The sequence below is a fragment of the Vipera ursinii genome (assembly GCF_947247035.1).
Source record: "Vipera ursinii genome assembly, chromosome: 6".
NCBI classification, from domain to species: domain Eukaryota; kingdom Metazoa; phylum Chordata; class Lepidosauria; order Squamata; family Viperidae; genus Vipera; species Vipera ursinii.
Window position 1 is genome coordinate 9,404,743 of NC_139515.1, and position 17,533 is coordinate 9,422,275.

The window sequence follows — 17,533 nt, forward strand, 5'->3', positions numbered from 1 at the left end:
CACTGACCATGGGGTGGTTCCCACATTGATGACACTTCAGAGAGTCTTAAAAACTTCAGTCTTTCCCAGACTTTGGGCTAAGAGGTTTGCAGCCCCTTGATGGGCATGTGTTACATTGTGTTGACCAATTCTGCCATCTGTTTACTGCCTGATTTAGATTTAGATTAATATTTCTTGCTTCATGTTGCGCAGAGTTGATTGGAGTCAGGCAGCCTCTAAGCTGAAATAATTAACCAAGGAATGAAATTGGAAAATAAACATGCTACTTCAGTCAAAAAGGTGCAAATTGTGTAAAATTTGTTAAACAGATAACAAAGGGTGGGCAGCTGGTGTGCAAACAGGTAAGCAGAGTCCTGTCCATATGGTCTTACTTGTGTACTTGTCAAGAAACATCTGGATAGACATAGTGGAAATTCTGTAACTTAGCCATGATCCAGTAAAGCAATTAGTTTATTGGCAGTCAAGAAAGATCAGAAATGTGAAATACTGGAGGAAGCACAAGAGATAGAGGTGACATGATAGCAGTCTTACAGTATCTGAGGGGCTGCCACAAAGAACAGGGGGTCAAATTATTCTCCAAAGCACCAGAGGTCAGGACAAGAAACAATGGTTGGAAACTAATCAAGGAGAGAAGCAACCTGGAATTAAGGAGAAAGTTCCTGACAGTGAGGACAATTAATCAGTGGAACAGAAATTTGCCTCCAGACGTTCTAGGTGCTCCTTCAATGGAGGCTGGACAAACTTTTGTCTGGAATGGTATAGGGTCTCCTGCCTGAGCAGGGGGTTGGACTAGAAGATCTCCAAGGTCCCTTCCAGCTCTATTCTATTCTATTCTATTCTATTCTATTCTATTCTATTCTATTCTATTCTATTCTATTCTATTCTGTTCTAGGTCTGGAGGCAAAAACATATAAGGAACGGCTGCTGGAATTGGGTATGTCTAGTTTAATGAAGAGAAGGGCTAGGGGTGATATGATAGCAGTGTTCCAATCTCTCAGGGGCTGCCCCAAAGAAGAGGGGTCAAGCTATTCTCCAAAGTGCCCGAAAGCAGGACAAGAAGCAATGGATGGAAACTAATCAAGGAGAGAAGCAACCTAGAACTAAGGAGAAACTTTCTGACTGTTAGAACAATTAACCAGTGGAACAATCTGCCTCCAGAAGTTGTGAATGCTCCAACACTGGAGGTTTTTAAGAAGAGACTGGACAGCCATTTGTCTGAAATGGTATAGAGTTTCCTGCCTTAGCAGGGGTTTGAACTAGATGACCTCCAAGGTCCCTTCCAACTTTACGATTATTCTATTCTATTCTATTCTATTCTATTCTATTCTATTCTATTCTATTCTATTCTATTCTATTCTATTCTATTCTATTCTATTCTATTCTATTCTATTCTATTCTATTCTATTCTATTCCATTCCATTCCATTCCATTCCATTCCATTCCATTCCATTCCATTCCATTCTATTCTATTCACATACAAGTAATCCTCAACTTTCAACCGTTCACTGAGTAACTATTTAAAGTTACAACACTGAAAAAGTGACTTATGACAGTTTTTAACACTTAACAACCATTGCAGCATCCCCATGGTCATGTGATCTAAATTCAGACACTTGGCAACTGGTTCCTATTTGTGAAGGCTGCAATGTCCCCAGGTTATGTGATCCCCTTTTGTGACCTTCTGACCAGCAAAGTCAATGGCGGAAGCCAGATTCACTTAACGACCAAGTTACTAAGTTAACCACAGCAGTGATTCACCTAATAACTCTAGACGAGAGAAGTTGTGAAATGGGGCAAAATTCACTGAACAACTGAGCCACAGGAAATTTTGGGCTCCGTTGTGGCTTTAAGTCCAGGGTTGCCTGTCGTTTTAATATTAATTTTGCTTCAAAAATCCTGGATGCGTGCCGAGCAAATCTTTCAAAGTCCCGCAGGACTGATTTTTTAACCAAGCGAGAAGCCTTGATTAAAATCAACACATACCTCCTTTAAGATAACGGCCATTCTTGTACACACAAAGAACATTTTCCCCATGAGTTCCTCACTCAGAGAAAGAAGTAATTATCTTACTGAACAACTACAAGAAGAACAAAGAAAGCAATGATTTTTTTTCATCCGACTTCTACCCTGCTGAAATAAGCAGCAATTAATAGACTGCATTTCTCTGCCCAGCCCTTCAATTCCGTATTTGTGTCAATTGCACGTGGGGCAACTGTTGCTGATTGCCAACCATGGCACCTGTTTGGTTTCCATGGTAATTTATATCAAGGAGATCTCCATAGAAATCAATCAAATTGTCAAATTTCGCCTCGAGGATCAGCAGCCCAGCATGGCCCCAACACAGATTCACGGACCCAGATCCCATCTGAAGCGATGGATTTTCCTCAACCAGCCTTTCATTTTCCAAGCAAGCTGTAATGGCATTTAATTTCAAGAAAGTAGAGGAAATATTTCATTTTTCGAAAGAATAACCAGATACTTTAATAAACGTCTTACCCATAAGAATAAAGACTTGAACTAACTAAAGCCCGTGAGGCTTAAAAAAATCTACAAATTCTCAAACCAGAGTAAACACACACACACACACACACACAAAAAACCAACAACAACAACCCCATACAAATATTTGCAAGAGGTATGCAAAGTAGAAAGAAATTCTTTAAAGTACAGGTCGTTCTCAATTTACAACAGTTCATTTAGTCAGTGTTCGAAGTTGCAATGGCGGTGGAAAAAGTGACTTATGACCATTTTTCACTCTTAGGACCGTTCCAGCAAACCCATGGTCATGTGATCTATATTCGGAGGTTTGGCAACTGACTCATATTTGTGACCACTGCTGTGTCCCAAGGTCATGTGATCCCCTTTTGCAACCTTCCCGTAAGCAAAATCAGTGGGGGAATCCAGATTCACTTAACAGCTGTGTTGCTAACGGAATACCCGCAGTGATTCACTTAACAACTGTGGCAAGAAAGGTCGTAAAATGGGGCAAAACTTACTTAAGGACTTTCTCCTTAGCCACAGAAATTTTGGGCTCAGCTATGGTGGGAAGTTGAAGACTGCCTATACATTGGGGATCTTTAGATTTTACTCCCGCTAAAATATTGTGTCCTGTGGAAAATGATTTTATAGGGGGGGGGGAAAGGTGGGAGGAAGGGGAACAATGGAACAGCTTCAGAATGAAAGTCTTGGCTGAGTTCACATGGAACCATAATGACATTTGTGTGATTAGATGAACCGGCCCATTGCTGTTTGTAAATAATGTTTCGTGGCATAAGGTGGTTGTGCAAATGCATTCAGTTGTGACTTTATTCAATAAAGCCTACGCTGTGGGAATCCTGAGGGAGGGGGGAAAAAACAACCCCCCAAACATCCACGCAAGTTATGGCTGATTTTCTTTCCATACTTTGACATTCATTCAAGGCCTTTTGAGGAACAGAACAATGCGATATACAGAGAGAGAGAGGGAGAGAGAGGAGAGAGAGAGGAGAGAGAGAGAGGAAAGACAAAGAGAAAGAGGAGAGAGGGGGGAGAGAGGAGAGAGAAAGGAGAGAGAGGAGACAGAGAGGAGAGAGGGAGAGAGAGGAGAGAGGAGAGGGAGAGAAAGAGGAGAGGGAGAGAGAGAGGAGAGAGAGGGGAGAGAGGGGAGAGAGAGAGGAAAGACAGAGAGAAAGAGGAGAGAGGGGGAGAGAGGAGAGAGAAAGGAGAGAGAGGAGACAGAGGGAGAGAGAGAGGAGAGAGAGGAGAGGGAGAGAAAGAGGAGAGGGAGAGAGAGGGGAGAGAGGGGAGAGAGGGGAGAGAGAGAGGAAAGACAGAAAGAGGAGAGAGGGGGAGAGAGGAGAGAGAAAGGAGAGAGAGGAGACAGAGAGGAGAGAGGGAGAGAGAGGAGAGGGAGAGAGAGAGGAGAGAGAGGGGAGAGAGAGAGAGGAAAGACAGAAAGAGGAGAGAGGGGGAGAGAGGAGAGAGAAAGGAGAGAGAGGAGAGGAGAGAGGGAGAGAGAGAGGAGAGGGAGAGAGAGAGGAGAGAGAGGGGAGAGAGAGAGGAAAGACAGAAAGAGGAGAGAGGGGGAGAGAGGAGAGAGAAAGGAGAGAGAGGAGACAGAGAGGAGAGAGGGAGAGAGAGAGGAGAGGGAGAGAGAGAGGAGAGAGAGGGGAGAGAGAGAGGAAAGACAGAAAGAGGAGAGAGGGGGAGAGAGGAGAGAGAAAGGAGAGAGAGGAGACAGAGAGGAGACAGAGAGGAGAGAGAGAGGAGAGAGGCAATGAAATTCAGCTTTCTGGCTGAAAATTTCTGCCTGTCTCCCTTCTCATCAGCAGCTTGTAGCATACAAACTGTCACCTAGCTAGGAAGCAGATGAAGGTTGAAAGGAAAAGTTGAAAAAAAAAGGGGGGGTAGTTACCTGTGGAGCCAATATAACAGCATCCAACTTGCCTGCTAAGTGAAATAATTAGAAATGGCAACTTCAAGAAAGAGGAAGGAGAGATGACAGAGATTCCTTTGTAGGTTAAAAAGAAATCACAGCTCTCCTTTTTATTTAATCCACCCCTCTTTTCGGGTTGGACTTTGATCATTTTTCTTTTTCCTACTTTTCTTTTCCCCTCCCTCCTCCTCCTCACACCCATCACAGGTAGTCCTCGCCTTATACGACCACAGCTCAGCCCAAAATTTATGTCTCTAAGCGAGACATTTGTTAAGCGAGTTTTGTCCCATTTTATGACTTTTCTTGCCACTGTTGTTAAGGGAATCTTTGAGTGTCGTTAAGTCAGCAACACGGTTGTTAAGTGAACCTGGCTTCCCCATTGAGTTTTCTTGTCAGAAGGTCACAAAAGGGGATCGCGTCACACACACACACACACACACACACACACACACAGGACGTTGCAACCGTCCTAAGTCCATGTCACTTGCCAAGCATCCAAATTTCGATGGTACGTTACCCTGGGGATGGCTGTGACAGTTCCTAAGTGTGAAAAAACGGTCACAAGTCCCTTTTTTCAGGGCAGTTGCAACTTGGAATGGTCAATAAATGAACTGTTGCAAGTCAAGGACTAGCTGTAATTCTCTCTCCCTGATCCCACGCAAACCATACGTGCAACAAGGATGATCCAGACAAGCAGATCACATTCAGAATAAGGGGTCAAATGAATGTCTTTTGGCTAAGAGCCTTGGTGGAGCAGTGGGCTAATGCCTCCTTAAGTAACACCAGCTGCCTGCAATTAGTGCAGGTTCGAGTCCCACCAGGCTCAAGGTTGACTCAGCCTTCTTCCATCCTTCCCAGGTAGGTAAAATGAGGACCCAGATTGTTGGGGGCAATAAGCTGACTTTGTAATAATGCCGCTTGGGGGGGGTGTGAAAGCCCTAATAAGCAGGCATATACATAGAATGAAGGCTATTGCTATGCTTGTAAGCCACCCTGAGTCTTCGGAGAAGGGCGGGATATAAATGGATTTTTTTAAAAAAAAGAGACTGCAAAGTTGAGATCCACTCAACCTTAATGCAGCTTGGCAGGGCCGATGACACGAAACCGGAGGAATCAGTGTCTTCAAATTCTTCTTATCTCCGTAATTAGGTTTTTTTCCCCCTTATTCCTTTCAATTAAGACCCTTCCATTTGTCTCCCACGTACCTTTTCAGATTATCACAGTGGGTTGGATCCGGAGAACCGGCATTGTCAGGTAATTTAAGCAGAATTATGTTTCTGATTGTGGAGATTCAGAACTGTCCCTCACCATCCATCACTTAAAAAGTAATCATTTCTCTAGCTGCTGCTGGATTTATCTAGGGTAAAAGGGACTTGGTGAAGTGCCTGCAAAGAGCATGTCTGGATTCTGCTATCTCAAGCGTCAATTTTCAGGGCCCAAACCAAACTATTAAATGTGGGGGGTTTTTTTATCCTTTTCTTAAACTTTGTTTAATTGAATTAAAGGAAAAAGGTAAAAAGGCTTACTTATTTATTTAGAAATTTTATATCGCCGCCTGCTTGCTCAGAGTGACTGCTGGAATTGGGTATGTGTGGTTTAATGAAGAGAAGGACCAGGGGGGACATGATAGCAGCGTTCCAATATCTCAGGGGCTGCCCCAAAGAAGAGGGAGTCAAGCTATTCTCCAAAGCACCTGAAAGCAGGACAAGAAGCAACGGATGGAAACTAGTCAAGGAGAGAAGCAACCTAGAACTAAGGAGAAACTTCCTGACAGTTAGAACAATTAACCAGTGGAACAACCTGCCTCCAGAAGCTGTGAATGGAACACTGTTACCTTTCTCACTGTAGTGGTCCCTATTTTTCTACTTGCATTTTTACGAATTCCTTTCGAACTGAATTCTTCTCCCCTGAGCATAAAGTAACAAAGCACAATTCCCTCCTCCAACTAACAGTCATAAATCACATTCCCCAATTAGCTTGAAGCGCAGGCTTTCTCCCCAGCCCGCCAAATCTTTATAACCTTGGATTCCCAGAGCTGAGTTATTATTGTTATGACTAACTGGACTCTCACCCACATTCCCCCTCCCAGCATCAACGAACTCTAAAAGCAAAAGAGTAAAATGGCTGCATTTCCATCTGTTGTCAAAGCAAGAACATCCGATGTTAGCAGCATTGACAATGTGATCACAAGTCAGATGCTTGGCAACTGGTTCATATTTATTTTTTTATTTATTTGATTTGATTTGATTTGATTTGTATACCGCCCTTCTCCCGAAGGACTCAGGGCAGTGAACAGGGACATAAATATCAAAATGCCCAAATACAGAAATTGAAAACAAATTAAACCCTAGTGCCAAATGCAGAAGATAAATTACATTAAAACAATAATTAAAACAAAACCCATCAGACCAGGCCGGATTGTTCAAACAGATAGGTTTTTAGGTCGCGTCGGAAGGAGCGAAGGTCGGGAGCCATCTGGAGCTCAACCGGTAAACGGTTCCACAGGTCAAGCGCACCCACAGAGAACGCCCTCCCCCTGGGGGTCACCAGACGGCATTCTCCGAACGGCGGCACCCTGAGGAGGCCCTCTCTGTGGGAGTGCACTGGGTGGAGGGAAGTTGATGCTGGTCGCAGGTGCTCCCTAAGGTACTCCGGACCCATGCCATGTAGGGCTTTGTAGGTCATAACCAGTACCTTGAATCTCACCCGGAAGGCAACCGGAAGCCAATGCAGCTCACGGAGCAGAGATGTAATATGGGAGTATCGGGAGACCCCCAACACAACTCGCGCGGCTGCATTCTGCACCAGTTGGAGCCTCCGAGTGGTTCTCAAGGGTAGCTCCATGTAGAGAGCTACCCTTGTAGTCTAATCGAGAGGTCACGAGCGCATGAGTGACTGTACGCAAGGCATCACGGTCTAGATAGGGCCGTAACTGGTGCACCAGGCGCAACTGACAATTGCAGTGTCCCGGGGTCACATGATCCCCTTTTGCGACATTCTAACAAGCAATCAATGGGGAATCCAGATTCACTTAACAACCATGTTACCAACTTAACAACTGCAGTGATTCACTTAACGACTGGGGAAAGAAAGGTCGTAAAATGGGGCAAAACTCACTTAACAAATGTCTCCCTTAGCTCAGTTGTGGTTGTAAGCAGTGGTGGGATTCAGCCGGTTCGCACTGGTTCAGCAGAATCGGTAGCTAAATTTTGTCGAATTCGGAGAACGGGCTGAATGCACACCGCTTCCATAAGTCTGTTTTAGGCATCGGAGGCCTGGAGGAGGCTTCCCAGGCCTTGAACAGCCCACAGGAAGTGCATGGATGCCACTTCCGTAAGTCCGTTCTCGGCCTCGGAGGCCTGGAGGAGGCCTCCCAGGCTTTGAGTGGCCCGCTGGAAGTGCATGGATGCCACTTCCGGAAGTCCGTTGTAGGCCTAGGCGCCCAGGCCTGCATACACGCAGAGAACTGGTTGTTCAGATATTTGAATCCCACCACTGGTCATAAGTCAAGGACTATCTGTATATTATAAGGGAAACAGGGATGGGATATTTACTTAAGAGACTTAGCCAGGTCTTGCTACCCAAGGCATCTTATTAACATACCATCTGAACCCATTCTATCAGCCATACTGAAATTGTACCTTTGTGTCCTGTCCCAGCCTCAAATTTTGGCCCAGTTGGAATGGCTTCCAATAAGTCAATTAAAAGGGGGGGGAGGAGCTCCCATTTCATTCCTTGTTGGTGATGTCAGTTGTGGGGGGGCGGAAAGGATATTTCTCTGACTGAGAACGATACCCAGTCTGTGACTGTGGAAATGAATACAGAAAACTGAGATATACCAGAGGAAAGAATCAGAAAACTGATTCAGATTAGCCAGAAGGCATAGCAAAAACAATTTGAACCTGCTTACATGTTAAAAAAGTCCATCAATCATTGCTATACAATTGTCCTTTGTTTTAGGTTTTCTTAATTCTGCCTTTATTATTTTATAAATATCTCAAGGCAGCACACCAGTCTAATATTCCTTTCTCTTCCTATTTCCCTGACAACAACTGAAGTTGGACTGATAAGAGAAACTTGCCTAAAGTCATCCAGCGTTTGTTTGTTTTTTTTATGCCTAAGGCTGAACTAGAACTCACCGCCTCCCAGTTTGTAGCCTGGTGCTGAGACCACAGTGGCTTGCTCTAAATTATAAATTCATAATTATAAATGGCTTGCTATGAGTAAAGGAGTTTGCTGATCGGCTTGCTGCAAAGCTTCATTTTTATGATGCCTTAAAAAAAGCGGCTACCTCTGAACTCTCGAAGCGTTAGGAAAAGAATGCAAGATTCGGTTGATTGCCTTGAAAGAAAATAGCTCTCCTGTTATTTTCCCCTCTCTGTGTGTGTGTGTGTGTGTGTGTGTGTGTGTGTGTGCGCGCTTGAGCAATGAATCACAGTACAATATTCGGAGATGTCTGGTATCTGATGAGCAGCTCCGTTCTCGTTTGCCATTAGTCCAGGAAGTTAAAATCAAATCCTTTTGTACCAGAATTTGCAAGATTGCTCTGAATAGAAAACCAATCCGTGAACAACCAGAGACAAGATGCTGGGAGCTTTTTCATTCTTGAATTGTGCTCCTAATTTGCATCCAGAGCTGGCATGTGCTCAGTCTCCACATGGACAGCTGTAATTGGGAGGGCATTTCTAAAATTAATCTCTCCAGCCCACCCACCCCCTTCCCACTAAATGGAACCAGCTCTCATGGTATCCCACTCCCTTAAAAGCTCTAGCCCAGAGAGCAGGACTTTTTACCAATAACCATAGTAATTACAGCACTGAAGCCACAGCCCAAAGCAACTGGGATACCAGCGTTAAACTTTTCCATCTTTGTCTGAAACAAATATGAGATTTGGCGCCACGTTCTTTTGTGTTTGCCGAAGCTGGCTCTGGACGTTGAACGATCCCACCTCTCAAAAAGGATCCCACGGGGTTTTCGTCGTCGTCGTTGGAAAGGTCGGCAGATAAACAATAGCTCAGAGAAATTCACCCAGGACAAAATGGCTAGCAAAAGAATTTACCCCAGGGGAAGCGATACGATTGCAAAACCAAAATCCTGGATGTGGTTTAAGTGGTTCTCATTGGGGTCCTTGTCTGGCAGAACCACCTGGGGACTTCATGCGCCGTGATAACTGCATGAAAGGTTATGCTTTGCCAGAAGCCAGGCATCTCCTTCTGCCCGTTTCCTATCTTTTTAATTTGGAGCTACTCTAACTTGGAGCTGGGAAGGTTGAGTTGGGACAACGGAAGCCTTGCAATTAAAACAGTCTATTGAAATGGGCCGAAGGCTCCTTGCAACGGCTCTTTGCGGTTTTCGTAAGAGCACACAATTCACCTTTGGGCTAAACGATGTTATGCACAGCACAAAAATTAAATAAAGAGGCAATCAGATAACAAAATTAAAAATGTGAGTTAACGGAAATGTAGCCAAACCTACTAATAGACTTCTCTATATCACCCCATGTTCTTGATTCTTGCAAACTACAGTTGAGCTAGATATCAGAATAACCGAGTTTTAATGGACCTTGGAGGTCTTCCAGTCCAATCCCCTGCTCAAGCTGGAGATCCTGTATCATTCTGGACAAAAAGCTGACCAGTCTCTTCTTAAAAACCTCCAGTGATGAAGCACCCACAACTTCTGAAGGCTGGTTGTTCCACTGGTAGATTGTTCTCATTGTCAGGAAATTCCTCTTTGGTTGTAGGTTGCTTCTTTCCTTGGTTACCTTCCATCCATTGCTTCCTGTCCAGCCTTCAGTTGCTTCGGAGAATAGGTTGACCCAGGGGTGGGATTCAAATATGTGAACAACCGGTTCTCTGTGTGGATGCCGTTTCCGGAAGTCCATTCTGAGCCTGGGCAACAAAAAATTAGCTACCGGTTCTGCCAAAGTTGTGTGAACTGGCTGAATCCCACCACTGGGTTGACACCCCCCGCTTCTTCCTTGTGGCAGCCGCTCAAATATTGGAAGACTGTTATCGTGTCACCCTTAATCCTTCTTTTCATTAAACTAGATATACCTAATTCCTGCAACTGTTCTTCATATGTTTTAGCGTCCAGTTCTCTAATAATTTTTGTTGCTCTTCTCTGCACTCTTTTTAAGAGTCTCACCCTCTTTTGTATACTGTGGCGACCAAGTGTGGCCTTGCACAAGGGTATGGCTGACTGATGAGAACAAATAAGTTTGAAATGATCATATCAGTCTCCCTTTATTCTTTGTTAGCAAGCCAAAAAAATTTACACAAATATGAGCTGCCACTGCTGTGGCTACTGCCCTGTAGATGGCCTTGGGCTAGGCTGAAACAGGAAATAAAATTTGTCCCGTGTCTGGGACTAAGCAAGTGTATTCTGAATGCCTAACAAACATTTCACACACACACACACACACACACACACACACACACACAGAACATCCTTCACATATTCTCCAGTTGGTGGAGAACTATTTATTAAGCATTCCATTAATTGGGCTGCCTGCTTTAATTTCATCGAATTCTGCGCTTATCACCTTTAGCAATCAACCTTCAACTGCATACTCATCTAAATCATCCATAATTCAAATCAATTCACTTTCTGAAACATTTTATTACGAAGATGCGTGTGCCATCTGAGCCCCACAGGCACTAGAAATAAAAATTGGGTTTGCCACCGCTCTTCATAAAGCCACCTTGAAATACACAAATGTTTTCTTTGTCTCTTCTCATACCCTTTAAATCTGAATTAGGACAAATACCTTCCTAGGCATGGCTAATAAACTAATCCCACGATAGTTTGTCACTCACACTTCCTGCCTTTGTCTTGGCACAGGAGAACTATCTTACAATCTTCAGTCGTATCCTTCATACTTACTGTAGTGTATGCTGGGCTAGCAGACACGTGTAACAGCCGCATAAGGAGGCGCGGAGCTGGACAGCTCCGTGCAGGAACAGCGTTCAGTGGGAAGTTGGATTTAAAGGGATTGGCGGGCCCCACCGGCGGGAAACCTGAGCTCAAACCTATTGGCTAGGCATTCACCTGGACAGGTATAAAGCAAATCAGGTAACTGTTGTTCCCCCAGTTCACGCTACGTTCGAATAAAGACCCTTGCTGCCATACGTCTGCGTGTCATTGATCCACAACCCCGACCTAACAAGTGGCGACGAGGGTGGGATCCAGTCTCATTCGGCAGTAAGACCCCCACAGTTGGGAGCATCCACCAGGTACACCGTCTGCCGTTGTAGCTGGACCGTTCGGATCGGACGCAATGGCTCAGTTCGGTCAGGCACCCGTTTTCAATATTGCTCAGCCGGAGGAATGGGAAGCTTTCATGGGGCAGCTGGAATTCTATATGAAGGTTAACCGCATCACGGAGGACAGCATGAAAGTTGCTGCTCTGCTCAGTACATGCGGAAAAGACATTTACAACCTGGCGGTGGGATTGTGCTCGCCCACGGCCATCGGTTCTGTGACTTATGGCGACCTCATTGCCAAACTGAACCAACATTTCAACCCGCACATGTCAGAACTGGCATGGAGGTATCAGTTTGTGAAAAGAGATCAGCGACCGGGCCAATCAGCATCCACGCTCATGGCCACAGTCCGGCAGGCGGCTCAACTATGTAATTTTGAAAATTTAGAAAAGAGGCTACGCGATTGAATCATCTTCAGTCTCAGGGACCGAAAATTGCGGCAGAAGTTTTACGTTAAAGACCCGTCTACTCCAGAAGCAAACAAAATGGATTAATTTGTCCGATTATGCCATCTACACCTACAGTTGTACCATTTGCTGACATTTTCACAGCATATATGACTTTATTTGCATCATTTTTTTTCTAGGACAGCAACCTTAACATCACTCCTTTGGACATATGGTAGAATTCCCATGCAAATTTCTAGAACAATCCTTCTAGGCCTTCCTTCATTTCATCACTGTTATTTTTAATTTTAGTCACCCTCCTGGAAGGTGCCTTTTTTAGCCTTCGTCACACAAATCAACAGCATTTTCTCTCCTTTAAAAAAAAAAATCCTAACAATTTCTTTTTGACTGCATAAGATTTTCTAGCCAGTTCCCATCTTGCAGCTGCAGTCATGTCATAACAGAAAAATCTGTTATGCAGCTACTTTTTTTTAAATCCCACCTTGATTACTTTATAAGTAACTCAAGTTAGTGAACAAAATTAAGACTATTTCATTCCTCTTTTTCTCCTGTGAGGTAGGTTGGGTTGAGAGGTAGAGATTGTCCCAAAGTCACCCAGTCAGCGTTCATGCCTAAGGCGGGACTAGAACTCACCATCTCCTGGTGATTGGCCCAAAGTCACCCAGCCAGCGTTCATGCCTAAAGTAGGATTAGAACTCACCTCCTCTAGGATCAGGTAGCATCTCAACATACCCTAATATCATTGCTGAACATTTTTTTTAAAAAAAATTAATTTGCCAGAATTCATAAGATGTCATCCAAGAACACAGAGATTTTGAAAAATTGGAGCATTTCACAAATTCTGACTACCTTAGATTGTGTTTTTAATTGTTATTACTAAAAAGATAGATTGATGGGCGCCAGCTGAAAATTTTGTACAAGTAGCATCGCTAGCAAAACTATTTAGGATGAGATAAGAGATTTTTTTTAAAGAGAACAGAAATAGAAGAAGCAACTTCTTGGGAAGAAGAAATTATTTTATTTTGTATCTGTGAAGGAAGATAACATACTGGCATAAGTTGACCTACATTTGAGGAGCTGTTCTAATTTTTTAAAAAACTTGTCCGTATTAGAAGAAAATGAAGTATTGCCAGAAGCAAAATATTGCCCCTTTTGAAAACACCATTTTGTCTTGCCATATGAAAACAGAAAATAGCCTTGGGAGTGTTAAGAAGACTTATTTGAGAACACAAATCCTTTATTTCAATTTCTGATTGTCTTGCACATTTTACACACAACACACACTTAAAGAAGACTTGATGCAACCTTCTTAGATAATAGATTGGCCTCTCCATGCTCAATTTTAAATCAGCACCTGAAAGAATGTTTAGGTCAGCATTAAAAGCAACATCCTGTACAAGAAAGACTGTTTAGCTTGGAAGCAGAGCCTTTTAAAAACCTGTCTTGTTTTTACAAGATTGGCTTGCAGAAGCAGATTCTTGAAGATGTTCTGATCATCATCATACCGTAACCAGATAAACAGCAGGAGACACAACTTGCAGCCTCACACCTCTTGCGCGAAGCTCTTTAAAATCTTGCTAATATTCAGCTGCTCTGGATTTTAGTTGACAACAAATTTTGCACGCTTCCTGGCTCCAGATGAGACGCACATGGATGGGGCAATTATTTTTAACAGCTATCCTAGTGGTTGCAGAGGGAGGCAGTCCTCAGCCTACCACCAAAATTTTTGCTGCTAAGAAAGGAGTATTTGAAGTAAACCCCATTCTTTTCTAGCACTGATAATGTTACCTAGCTCGGTAATGAAACATCTGCAGAAAAACAAGAAAGCTCAGAGGGCACCAAGGACTCCACACTGAAGGATTACAGAGGAATCTGTAATTTGCAAGACATTAATAAGGGAGCCTTTATGAAACACCCAACAGGAACGTTGTAAAAAAACAACAACCACAAACCAAAAATGTGAGACCCTCATACAGCCTCACTCTAGGAGGATCCAGGAGAGAAGTCTACAGTCAGACCGTTTTGCTTCCACCTCCAGGCACCATGTTTTAATTGGTGAAAAAGAACTATATGCATATTGCTATGCAATTAGACCAAGGGTAGGCAACCTTGGCTCTTTTACGACTCGTGGACTTCAACTCCCAGAATTCCTGAGCCAGCATGGCTCAGCTTGGAAACCTCTCCCTTTTCCCTCAGCATGGCTGGCTCAGGAATTCTGGGAGTTGAAGTCCACGAGTCGTAAAAGAGCCAAGGTTGCCTACCCCTGGATTAGACTGAACACTAACTGCTTAGCCTTAGAACACACATATATTAATGATGTAATATCCAAACCATCTTATTTGTGTTATTCCAATGTTGTAACTTTTTTGAGAGTGTTTTTTTTATTCTTTTTTGTTCAATTCTCTGTGCTGAGCAAGTCAGGGTGTTGTTTTGCGTTGTCCTCCTGAACCACCTTTTTTAGGGATAAAAAAATAATAATAATGAAATTGCCAGTAACCCCTAACCAATGGTCCTGTTGTTAGGTTAATTCACAAACTAGCCTGTGCTCTTTGGGGGATGTTGGCCCTTGAAGTTGACAATAGGATAGCTAGATATATTCAGCACTGGCTTCAGCTCCTCTTCTCTCGTAGTTTGTTAAACCTCTCTTCTCCCAGGTCAGTTATCTGCCAACATTGAGATAAGGATGCTACATTAGGAGAGGGAAGCCTTAGGTCCAAAGCGAACACATGATGACACAACAGCAGCATTTGCCGTGTTTCCCCAAGAAAAGCAAACCTTTGAAACGGAGGACATTTGTGGGCTGGCACGGAAAACACTGGCTAAGCCAATTAAGTGAACATGATCATGTGTGGCCTAAGCCACAATGTGGCTGGCTAACGGTGGCTTAGCAGAATACATCAGTTCGGCCCTTGTGGCTCAGAGAGAAGATGGTTAATGGTTTTGTTGTGGTAAGTTAGCACAGCGAATGGTGGCTCAGCCATTCAATGTGGCTCGGTCCACCCAGGAAACTAGTCTAGAAGGAGCATGTTTATAAAACAGCAAATGCAATCCATCTGAAGAATAGAATAGAATAGAATAGAATAGAATAGAATAGAATAGAATAGAATAGAATAGAATAGAATAGAATAGAATAGAATAGAATAGAATAGAATAGAATAGAATAGAATAGAATAGAATAGAATAATAGAATAGAATAGAATATAGAATGGGATGGGATGGAAATGGGAATGGAATGGAATGGAATGGAATGGGATGGGATGGGATGGGATGGGATGGGATGGGATGGGATGGGATGGGATGGAATGGAATGGAATGGAATGGAATGGAAGAGAAGAGAAGAGAAGAGAAGAGAAGGGAAGGGAAGGGAAGGGAAGGGAAGGGAAGGGAAGGGAAGGGAAGGGAAGGGAAGGGAAGGGAAGGGAAGGGAAGGGAATGGAATGGAATGGAATAGAATGGAATAGAATGGAATAGAATAGAATAGAATAGAATAGAATAGAATAGAATAGAATAGAATAGAATAGAATAGAATAGAATAGAATAGAATAGAATAGAATAGAATAGAATAGAATAGAATAGAATAGAAGCTGGAAGGGACCTTGGAGGTCTTCTAGTCCAGCCCCCCGCTTACACCATCTCAGACAAGTGACTGTCTAGCCTCTTCTTAAAAATCTCCAGTAATGGAGCGCCCATGATTTCTGGAGAAAAGCTGTACCACTGGTTAATTGTCCTCACTGACAGGAAGTTTCTCCTTAGTTCCAGGTTGCTTCTCTCTTTGATCAGTTTCCAGCCATTGTTTCTCTTCCTTCCCTCTGGTGCTTTGGTTGGCCCAACTAGAACGCAATAGTATGGTTAAAACCTTTTCTCGACTGTGCCAATCATCTTTAAAGAGAGTCTTAAAGAGCCAGCGCAATGTACAAATACGCTCAACACATCAGTTTGTGAACAAGCCCATAATTCTGCCTATAAGCAGAAGAAGGAAAAGTTTAAAACCGCTCTTTAATGACCGTTCAAAGTTAGGATGGACTTCTAAGAATCTACTTATGACCTGCCCTCAAAATTACAACTATGGTTGCATTTTGGGCACTTGGCAGCTGATTCACATTGACGACTAGTTGTGGTGTCCCACGGTGATGTGACCACAGTTTGAGACATTTTTGCTGACTTGCAGCAAAACCTACCCATTCAGATGAATGGATACGCTTAATGAGCGCATGATTTCTATCGCAGTGACTCATTTTATGGACATTGTAAAAAAAATGGCTGTAAAATCGAGTCCGGTCATTTAGTGCTTCGACTTACAACTGCAATGAATTATGACTGAAAATCCAAGCACCATTATGGGTGTACGTTGAGGACCACCTGTAGTGAAAACTGGGGTGCAAATTGTATTAGGGGAATACAGAAAAACTGCATTGCTACTTGCCCATGATGATTTGGGTTGAATCCAAGGTTTTTGGAGGTCTAAATTATCTGAAAATTCTTATCTTTTCATTTAAGATTGGAATGCAGAGTAAAACAAGCCCTTTGTTTAAACCAGGGGTCTTCAAACTGGGCCCTTTTATGACTTGTGGACTTCAACTCCCAGAATTCCTCAGCCAGCACGCTGGCTGAGGAATTCTGGGAGTTGAAGTCCACAAGTCATAAAAGGGTCCAGTTTGAAGACCCCTGGTTTAAATCAACCCTCTACTGAGGGAAATAGAGCAATTAAACACTTTTGCTAAAAAAAATATTTTTCTTAACAGTGACACCTTGCTTGTGCACAAGATTCTGAAAACATTTTCTGTTACAAAAGCAAAAAAAATAAAATAACCGTTTAAAAGTGGCAAAACAGAAGATTAAACACTACAGAGACAGAGGCCACATGTCCACACCAATGCATATTCCAAGCATGTAATACATTTTTTATTAAGTAGTAACTTTGGTTCTAAGAATTCCACCCTCATTTTCGTAACACTTTGTTAAAAACAAGTAGGCAAGAGCAAAATACAAAAAATATTAAATTATGAAAACAAATCCCCTTAAGGCTCCCTTTTTAATATTTATATATGTACATCAGGAAAACAAGTAAAGACATGAAAGAATGGCCTAGCCTAAAGAATTTGGAGGCAACACTAATTTGCCACCTTAACCAGCTAAAATCTCTTTTAAAAGCATTGGTCGTTTAAAAGGACAAAAGATTTCTACAAGGAGACAATATCACTTTTAAATTAAAATAGGTCAGCGGAAGATATTCAGGTACACTTCTGGAAAATGGTATAATGGTATAAGTTATAATCACAATCTTGACTGTTCCCTGCTAATAAAGAGAGCTGAACAATGCCAAGGTATTTGTTAAAAGCTGACTTAAAGTTACACTGATGGTTCTGGTGTTGTCACACTGACTCAAAACAAAATTCTGGATTCCTATGCAAAACAGAAATAATAATAATAAAAAAACTCGCAGAGTACTT